The sequence below is a fragment of the Canis lupus genome, chromosome 17 (assembly GCF_048164855.1).
Source record: "Canis lupus baileyi chromosome 17, mCanLup2.hap1, whole genome shotgun sequence".
Lineage (NCBI taxonomy): Eukaryota > Metazoa > Chordata > Mammalia > Carnivora > Canidae > Canis > Canis lupus.
Window position 1 is genome coordinate 26,292,051 of NC_132854.1, and position 10,352 is coordinate 26,302,402.

Below are 10,352 nucleotides of genomic sequence, written 5' to 3' on the forward strand. Positions count from 1 at the left end.
CTGTGAAGGATGAGAGACCACATGTACCAGAACTGAGACATCCCAATTGGCCCAGCTGAAGTAGAAAAGTCATGTAGACTTTCATGTAGAAAAGTCTATCAAAGATCAGCAAAAGTCAACTCCTTTACTCACATCTGACCACAGATGTCACAGAAGACCAGTTGAGACAGTATGCATACATAAAACCAGCGTATATGCATATATACATATAGATATATAGGGATATGTATACACTCAAACATACATGCATATATATATATGCACATATAGTGAAAACTTGTGAAATAATACGATGTAGAAAATTATCATTCAAATAGCATGTACACATTAAAGCAGCTAATTAACAAAATTCTGTTTTAGACCATTTTATAAGCATATAGTATAGCATCTCTTTCCATCTACTATCTTTGAAGTCTTGATGAATGAATGAATGTTTTTCATTCTCTTATAGTATAATGCACTTTATTCCAAATACCAATGTGTTTCTTTTGGATTTTATTAAGCTCTATCCACTGGAAATCAGGAGCAGAATTGTGCAACCACAGGAAATATGGGTTGCATGCTTATTGGTTTTTCTATGTGTCTTAACAATATTAGTTTAAATCAGCCCATCCTTGTTGTCATTCTATGGCATATGTACAATTATTGGGCCCATTTACATACAGGAGAAAAGAAACCCATAAAAATTAACTGTCCCTGAACCACACAATTGAGGCAAAATTTGAATCTAGGTAATTCGATTTCCAAATCCCACTCTTATTACTATGCTAAAGTGTCTTTCATAATCTAGCCCCACCTGATATATGTCCCCCCTTAAAATATACTTATATATTTCATGTATGATTGGCTATAAGGAAATTTTTTAACTAAAATTGTCATTCAGAAAAGAGAGGCATTTTACATTTGTGCTCCTTCACAGTATTTTTTTTTCTAAGTGTTCTCTTAATGGTTTTACTTAAAAATTAAAATGTTATTTTGCATATGACTACATAATGGCCACTACTGGCTATTTCTTAAGCAAATTTATTATAAGCAACTTAGAGAACAATTCACTAAGCAGTTACTTTGTGAATATTGAAGATAGATAACTATAGGAAGAAGAAAGCCACATTTTAAGTGAGTAAATATCTGAAGCTTCAGTTAAAAATCTCCATTAAGATAACATACATTTTAAAAAAACTTCTATATTTCAAATAACTTGAGCAAAAGTGGAGGCGAACTTCTCAGGATTAGTGAGGTATATAACTCAAAACCTTCAGTGTTTATTATAAAGGCCGAAGAGAAAGATAAAAAGTCAGGATAGTTTTTTTTTTTCCAATAAAAAATAGAAATTAGAAAATATATAATCAGATTAGTACATTTCCTTAAAGCTTGTAGTTTAGTATTGCATTGACTAAATGATAGATGTGTAAACTAAATTAATAGACTTATTTTAAGCAAACATTTGACAACTGCATCTAGTACTATAAGTAATCAGTCATAGGCACCATTTTGGCTCACATAGTATTAACATAATTGAACTTTGATTATTTAGTGTGTATGCAATACCCTTAGCTTTTTTATTTCTGACTTCAGTTTGCTTATTTTCTTGCTTGTTTATTTTGGTTTGGATCTTCTCTTTAGAAAAACCAAAAAAGGATAATCTTGCCTTAAAGGTGTTTTGTATACTGATAGATTTGAATTGGCAAAATACATACATACATACATGCCTACATACACACATTATATGCAGACATGATATAAAAATTGTTTTTCAAAAATGCATTTATGTACCAGTAAATATATGCAAGATCATTTAAATGTAAATTTTCATTTAAATTTCATAATAGTATGCTACTGAATATCTATACTATACTTTATTAAACAATCTACTATTATAGAAAATTTTAATTTTATGTACTTACTTGTAATAACTATGCTATTACATTCATATTTTCGCTCATATATAATTAATATACATATATATACAAAATTTCTCTAGAGTTAATAGATGAAACAAAGAAAGATGACATACACGTTGGCAGATTTGTTGTTTAGTTTTGGTAAGAATCAGGCAACCAAATGGAGATTTGGCCCTTTATGTATAAAAGTGCAAAGAACTAGAGCATTAAGGCAATTGTCCAAGTTAACAGGTAAGTGTCCGAGACAATATTTAAATCTCTAACTTGTCCGATTTCAAAATCTGTATAATCAACCACTATCTATTTTTAAAATCTTGCTTTGCTCATATTAAGTTTTATGTAGGGAGTAATCCTATTTCCAAAAATGGGAAGTAAAGTGTCTCTAGGTGAAGAAAACAGCAACAAATAACACACAAAACAATGTGAACAGTGCAAAAGACATGTTTATAGAACTGCCATTACTTGGTTTTGTTTCCTACTGACATATTATTAATAGTAATGCCAATAAGAACAATAGTTAAATGTTTATCATGTAATAAGCAAGTGCTGTATCAGAAATATATGCATTACCTTACTGGATTTCACAATAATTATTATTGGAATCGTTATTATTGTTGTTATTATTTCCATTTTATGTATTTTAAGTTACACTAAAATATGTTTCCAGTTACTTTGTAAATAAGTCTCTATTGATAAAATCAAAAATAAATTCTCAATACTCATTTATTTTGGCTGCTTTATAACAAAAATGCACTTTCGATTTTACTCATGTAACAGATAAATAATCTTTTTAAAAAAAATATTTAATTTATTTATTCATGAGAGACACAGAGAGAGAGGCAGAGTCATAGGCAAAGGGAGAAACAGGTTCCCCGTGGGGAGCCTGATGTGGTACTCATCCCAAGATCCCAGAATCAGGCCCTGAGCCAAAGGCAGATGGTCAACCACTGAGCCATCCAGGCATCCCATAAATGAATTATCTGATGTCTCATTTTGGTAATGCAGAAAAAAAAAATCATGTGTAGTAGAAAAACTTTTAGGGCATAAAGTATTATAAAATGCATTTGTTTTATGAAGCTGTAACATTACACTGCCTGGCACCTACAAATTTTTTTCTAAAATAAACTTTTTTTTATTTTTTGACATCATATTTTCACAATTTTTCTCCCATTCATCTTTTTAAAAAATTTCCCCATTAAATTTCATTTTAAAAAGTAGAGCACTTTGTACATGAATAACATTATCAAATAACATGATAAACAGTCTCAGCAGAATAAATTGGATTTAGCTTACTACACAACAAGCACTCACCAAATATTCAAACATTCTTATGAGCTAAAAATTATCATTTTCAAATATTGAATATATCTCTGACATTTGGAATTTTCAAAGGCTGGAAAATAGGTCAGAAAGTCTCAGAACAGCAATCTGAATTAGAATAAGATTTCCTATTTTAAAAACATGTCACTTAAATAATTTTGAAGGCCATGGATTCTTGCTTCATCTTTTATGTATTTATTCTTTTTTTCCATTTTGTTAAATATCGTATATCATCTTATTGGTATGAAATTATGTTCAAGTTAGCTATGTGTTTTGTTATTTTAATAATACAGTGAAGAATCATGACCTTTTAAGTTAGAATATGGTCATATGACATACCTGAAAACTAAGCAGCTAATTGAATTTACCTGAGGGACATATCACAGTTTCATATGTATCTTCTCTAACCATATATTTATCAGTCATTATCAATATTATTTGACTTCAGTTCATAAAATGGAGAGAAGAATATGTATTTCCAATAGTAGCAAACATCTCAAGTAGGCTAAACTGCAAATTAATTACAAAAATAATGCAGAACTATTCCTTTAAGAATATCACATGTTACTCTAAGTGCTAAACTCAGGTCTTTAAAAAATTAAAGCAAAGTATAAAGACATATTTAAATACTTAACATCAAAATTAGCATGGGGCTTTATTTAAAATATTTCATTTGAAGCATATTGTTTCTATTTCTCCTTTCCATATGCACATTGGATATATAGAGTATGTGAACATTGATTTAATTAAGCAAATTATTTTGAGCCGCTGAGTCATAAACTGAGATATTTGGGAAGAAAAATGAGCAGTAGACAGTTTGGTATGTCAGGCTATTTAAACCAACTTCAATTTTTTTTCCCTTTGATTTCTCCCAATTTCTGTTCCAAAGCTGTAAGGTAAATTGATATAATTAATGTTCAAGAAGATGCATCACTCCCTAGTCCTACCAACTAAATAAATTATATTCTGTATAAATAACTTGCTTCCAAGCAAGGCAAACATAAGATGTTGAAAGAACTATAAAATTAGAGAAACTAATGTCTTTAGAGCATGAAAAATCAAAGGAAAATTGCAGCTGTAAAAATGTTTATGTATTACTCTGAAAAAATTATGTTTAAGAGGAAAATTGAAGAATCCACATTTCTTTTGACTGAACCAATGCTAAATTTCATATCAGAGGAAAAAGCATAGATAAAAGAAGATAGAAGTCAGACAATAATTTGACTTTTGTTAAATAATTTTTATTCCACCTATACTGAGTCTCAATAGGGGGACAAAGGGAACAGCCAAATTAGAATATTATGTAAGAATTTATTCTTTGTAAAAACATATGTTAAAATATACTTTGACTTATTTTGAACTACTTTACTCATGCATTTCTATTTGTATATGTTTTATAGAAATTCACTCAAATAGTTTCATATTGAAGATTTGCTTTTTAGTTTTAATTATTTATGGAGTAATGTCATCTACAGCACCACAATCCAAGTAAATACTTCCCTATAGGATATATATGCTTGTATGAAATTCCACTTCCTAAAACACTTATCAAGTTTGTCTGTTTATTATCATTGACACAAATGTTTAGTTTTTTTCAAGACTAGATTAAAATTACTTAATGTTCAAAATTATGTAATATTTTATAAAATGTTATTTCCATTTTTGTCTTGTTCACTGCTGTAACTCATAAGTCAGCACATAATGTCTACTTAAGGTCTGTGTTATATAAATGTTAAGTATAAGGTATATCACCTACATTTGCTGTACCAAGCTAGGTTCTTTTAAATAGGACAAAAGAAAATTAGATGGTTACTTATCTACTGGTCTCCAAGGTAGTTTCTTCTGTGCTTTTTATTCATATTAAGACTATATAACTGAAAGCATGCGCACACACATGCATATACATAATCGTGTACAAAAAGGAAATGATACATTTTATACTCTCTTAATAGACCATAAAATCAACTAATTTGAAAATATATTGCTTGATGTATCTAAATATATGAAACAATTAGGTATATAAAAATGAAAAGAGAAAAACAGAACTGTCCCTCCAAATGCTAAAAGCAGAGCCTTTTGATCTGAGATTACTATAATTGTAGGATCAAATAAAAAAGTACCTAAAACTAAAATAACATTTTTTTCCTATTTTTACAGAGAGGAAAGTAAAAACCACAAAACAGATGACATAAAAATATGTTCCTCCCATTTTACAGAGAGGAAAGTAAAAACCACAAAACAGATGACATAAAAATATGTTCCTCCCATAAGAAGCAAAGTAAAAAACTAAATACAGAAGGTATCTAAAACTCTTACAAGAAAACAAGGACTCTTACAAGAAAACAAATAATATCTATATGCATTTGAATAGAGAATTTTCAGTTGAAATAAAAATAAGGTAGACAGAAATAGCACTCTCTTAAAAGAGCAAAAGCAGTTTGCAGAATATAGGTAAAATTTCTATATATATTAACTATGGCATAGGCCTAAAATGAGTATATGTGTGATTTCAATTATGACAGTAAGAAGAAATGTTAATTTAAACATGTAAAAAATAAGATCAGATCAATCATATGAAGATTTTAAAGAAGAATAAATTGAATTGTTTTTGAATTGTTAAATATGACTTACTGAAATCTAAAGAAATTTTTAGAAAAATAATTTTCCAAAATAAACATGTGAATAATTAAAATATTTTGACAGGAACACTTTGTTTTTGTTTTTCCTTAAAGATTTATTTATTTGAAAGAGAAAGAAAGTGTGGGATTGTGTGCATGAATTGTGGGCCGGGCAGAGGGAGAGAATCCTCCAGCAGATTCCCTATTAAGTGAGGGCCAGGTCCCAGATCCATGAGGTCTTGACCTGAGCCAAAACCAAGACTCAGATGCCCTACTAATTGAGCCACCCGGCACCCCAGGAACACTGTAAATTCTCATCTTTCTACACACTGTTTTATAGATTGTCTTAGAGTACTATGTTTATCTCATATGAGAATGATCCTTAAAAGAAGGTACAAAATATATATTTAATTGAAAAGTAGAATAAAGTTAGAAAGTAATAAGGAATTTTTTTTTGTAATAAGGAAATTAACGTTATCTTGTCATAATAATATAGATTGTGGTAATAACTTTGTGATCTTATACTTTTAGAATAGAAATCATCTAAATTCCTCTATGAAGAAACATAAAAAGATTTTGTATATAACAATGGAGTTTTATTTCATAACAGAAAGACATAATATGGTTACCACATGATGATGGATGGTGCTAGGCCTTTCCTCCACCTTTAAATATGTCTGTTGAACAGAAGATTGAAAAAATTAGGAAGTAGACTCACCATTAATGTCAAATACAAGTTGGAAGAAGAATAAGTCTATATAGCATATTGGTCTCTGAATTCAAAGAAAATATGGGTATGAATCCTACTTTATTACTTACTAGTTTTGACAAATGATACTCATAGTCTTTCTGGGTTCTTGGAAATAATAAATGAGATAATGAACATAAAAATATTTCAAACAGTTCTTGTTGTATCTACTTACTTAATAACTATGAACCTTTATTCAGAAATTCCATTAAGTATACAGAGGCTAAGAGTTTATACATTTTATGCATCATTTACAGGAAAATAATATGAAATTTGGTATAAAATATTAACTTAGAAAGAGAATTAATAATAATAAATTATATATTTTAAAAGTACACAATACTGTCAACATCACAAAATCAGGGAAATAACAATACATCTAATATAAACTACCTCAGGTATCATATAATGTCTTTTTTTTTCCTAAATTTGTTTCTTTATACTTCTTAACTGTTTATACACAACAGTTATATATTATCATTATCTATACAGTGAATAGAAGTATGTAATTACTGTCTTGCCTAATTAATCAATTTTAAATTTAATCTTTGATTTTTTAATATTAATATCTTTTTGGTATCAATATCCTTTTTTAAGCTTTAATAATTATCTGCTTTTTATTTCCCATCTTATATTTACTCATTATTTCTCAACTTTATGTCTGATTAAGTTAGCTAGTATTTGGTTTATTTGGTTTATTTTGTTGAAAGTAACAAGATTAATTTATATATTATTTTTATTCTTTTAGGACTTCCCATCTCACTGCTGTTTCTTTTTCTTTTAATTGTATTTCCAACTATCTACTTTCTTTTTGATTTTTTTGTTGGTCTTATTCTTTTGTATGTGTGCTGAGAATTAACTAAAACAATCATCAGAGAGCATGTGAATTATATTCTCCCATTCTAATTATTAGTTATGTTCTTTAATAAAATATTGTATTGTAAATAGTCTTAAAAAAGTCAATTTTGAAAAGGAAATTTATATTGTAAATAACTAATTAATTTTAATCTATAATATTTTATAGAAATGTACATTTACAAAAGATCTGTTATTAACTGTCCTACTATATTTGAGGAATAATTTTAGAAAAAAATTGCAGAAAAGATGATTAAATGAAGACACATTTACTTCTGTGGATTCTTGAAATTTTACTCAAATACTAATAAAGTGACATATAAATAGTATAAATACACAAATTCAAGGACAATAGGGAAAAGAGTAGCAAGAAAATTCTGGATCCTAAAAAACAATTAGATGGATGCTAAAAAATTTAGCAGACCTAGAAAATTTAATCCTAATCCGGCCATTGACTAAAGTAAAACTCGGTTTAAATTACAAAGCAAAAAATTCCCAAAGGCTCAAGAATTGATGACACCAAGGACCTTTGGATCCAGAAGTGAATTTAAGGGCATGTAAAGCTCAAATAAAGAAATCTGATGGAAAATCTATTCCAAAATAATTACTGGAGTTACAAAAATAATTCTAAAACAATAATGAGGGGTGGCGCGGCCAACATGGCAGAATGCAGGAGACACAAGAAGCGATCCGGGTAGTTGGTGAATCATCTAAAGAAGAGAAGGCTGTAGCCAAGTATCTTCAATTTAACTGTCCAACAAAGTCTACCAATTTGATGGGGCACTGATTTGATTATTTATTTTCATTGCTTCAAAAGCAGTGGATTGCCTTTTGGATTCAAAGTGGGCAAAGGCCAAGAAAGGAGAGGAAGCTTTATTTACAACAAGGGAGTCTGTGGTTGACTACTGCAACAGGCTTTTAAAGAAGCAGTTTTTTCACCGGGCACTAAAAGTAATGATAATGAAGTATGATAAAGACATAACAAAAGAAAAAAGAGAAAGGAAAGGCCAAAAGTGGAAAAGAAGAAGATAAAAAGAGCAAGAAAGAAAATTTAAAGGATGAAAAGACGAAAAAGGAGAAAGAGAAAAAAAAAAAAAAAGATGGTGAAAAGAAAGACACTAAAAAGGAGGAAACTCCAGGAACTCCCAAAAAGAAGGAAACTAAGAAAAAATTCAAACTTGAGCCACATGATGATCAAGTTCTTCTGGATGGAAATGAGATATTTGTGTGGATCTATGACCCAGTTCACTTTAAAACATTTGTCATGGGATTAATTCTTGTGATTGCAGTGATAGCAGCCACCCTCTTCCCTCTTTGGCCAGCAGAAATGAGAGTAGGTGTTTATTACCTCAGTGTGGGTGCAGGCTGTTTTGTAGCCAGCATTCTTCTCCTTGTTGTTGCTCGTTGCATTCTGTTTCTTATCGTTTGGCTTATAACTGGAGAAAGGCTCCACTTTTGGTTCTTGCCAAATCTGACTGTCCACGTGGGCTTCATTGACTCCTTCAGGCCTCTGTACACACATGAATATAAAGGACCAAAAGCAGACTTAAAGAGAGATGAGAAATCTGAAACCAAAAAGCAGCAGAAGTCCAACAGTGAGGAAAAGTCAGACAGTGAGAAAAAGGAAGATGAGGAGGGAAAAGTAGGACCAGGGAATCATGGAACAGAAGGCTCAGGTGGAGAACGGCATTCAGGCACAGACAGTGACAGGAGGGAAGATGACCGATCCCAATACAGTAGTGGAAATGGGAATGATTTTGAAATGATCACAAAAGAGGAACTGGAACAGCAAACAGATGGGAATTGTGAAGAGAGGGAAGAAGAAGACAATGATGGAGAAACAACTAAATCTTCACATGAAAAATCATAATCTGACTAATTTGGGACTAAATGAGTGCAAGAGGTTGGATTTTCTATGTTGGCTGATCATCCTAATGTACACGTGACATTTGTAGCATTCTTTAAATCCATTTGCTGAAATGTATTTGACATCTAAGACGAGATAGGGCGCCAGGGTGGTATGGCCGTAGACTGTATTTGACATCTAAGCAGTTATATTTAGTCCTTCATTTCATAGAATACTATTATTGGTACAGTCTAAAGCCATTTATAAGTTGTATCTATTTGATAATTTTACAATAAGTAGGTTTTATTCATTTTGATAGTTACCAAAGATGCATTTTCCACACTGATATTTAGATTAATGGCATTTTTGATAGTTGTATGGCTTTTTACTGTTAGATTAATCAAAATAACTGAAAGGGATAAGAGAGAAACACCAACATTTTAGATTATGCATAGTTATGTAGTCATTTCACAGTTTCTTTAAAATGAAATGCTTAAACTCCTTGTTCTTGATAGTTCAGCTTTGGTTGATTATAAAAGTATACCAAAAAATTTCTAAGATTCTGAGTTCACAAGGTTCAAAAGCACTTTATGGAAACCAGCCAACTAGTAATGCAGCAACACTTTTAGTTTAGCTACAAATTCTCTTTTTCCAACTTAGGGAATCCAAACTGATTTGTACATCTGACTCAGAGAAAGATAGTCACCTCCAACAGAGACAGCAAAACAGCATTGGTTGGAAGGCGATGGCTCTTCTTCCCATTTCCATGTCGTGAAAAATGTATTCTGTACATAATTTACAAATAAACATTCTATTTTAATTGTGTTACTTATTATTTAGAAATTTTCTCAAGGCTTAAATTTGTAATATTAAGACCATGTAAGGGTAATGTTTTTAGAGAAATGGAAGTTTCAATAACCCACAGAACATCTGTGATCTTTCTACAGCAGCTTCAGTTTTGTGCCAACATTCCATGTATTTGAATATGAGCTTAATAGATCCTTACTAAATAAGAGCAGACTTAAAGTAGCTGTTTGTACGCCTTAATGTTCATTTTGATTAAT

General features: G+C 30.2%; 1 pseudogene; it reads left to right on the plus strand.

The window, feature by feature from the left end:
* The first annotated feature begins 8,101 nt into the window (after positions 1–8,101).
* Positions 8,102–9,433, plus strand: LOC140608343 (translocation protein SEC62 pseudogene; annotated as a pseudogene).
* Positions 9,434–10,352: the final 919 nt, after the last annotated feature.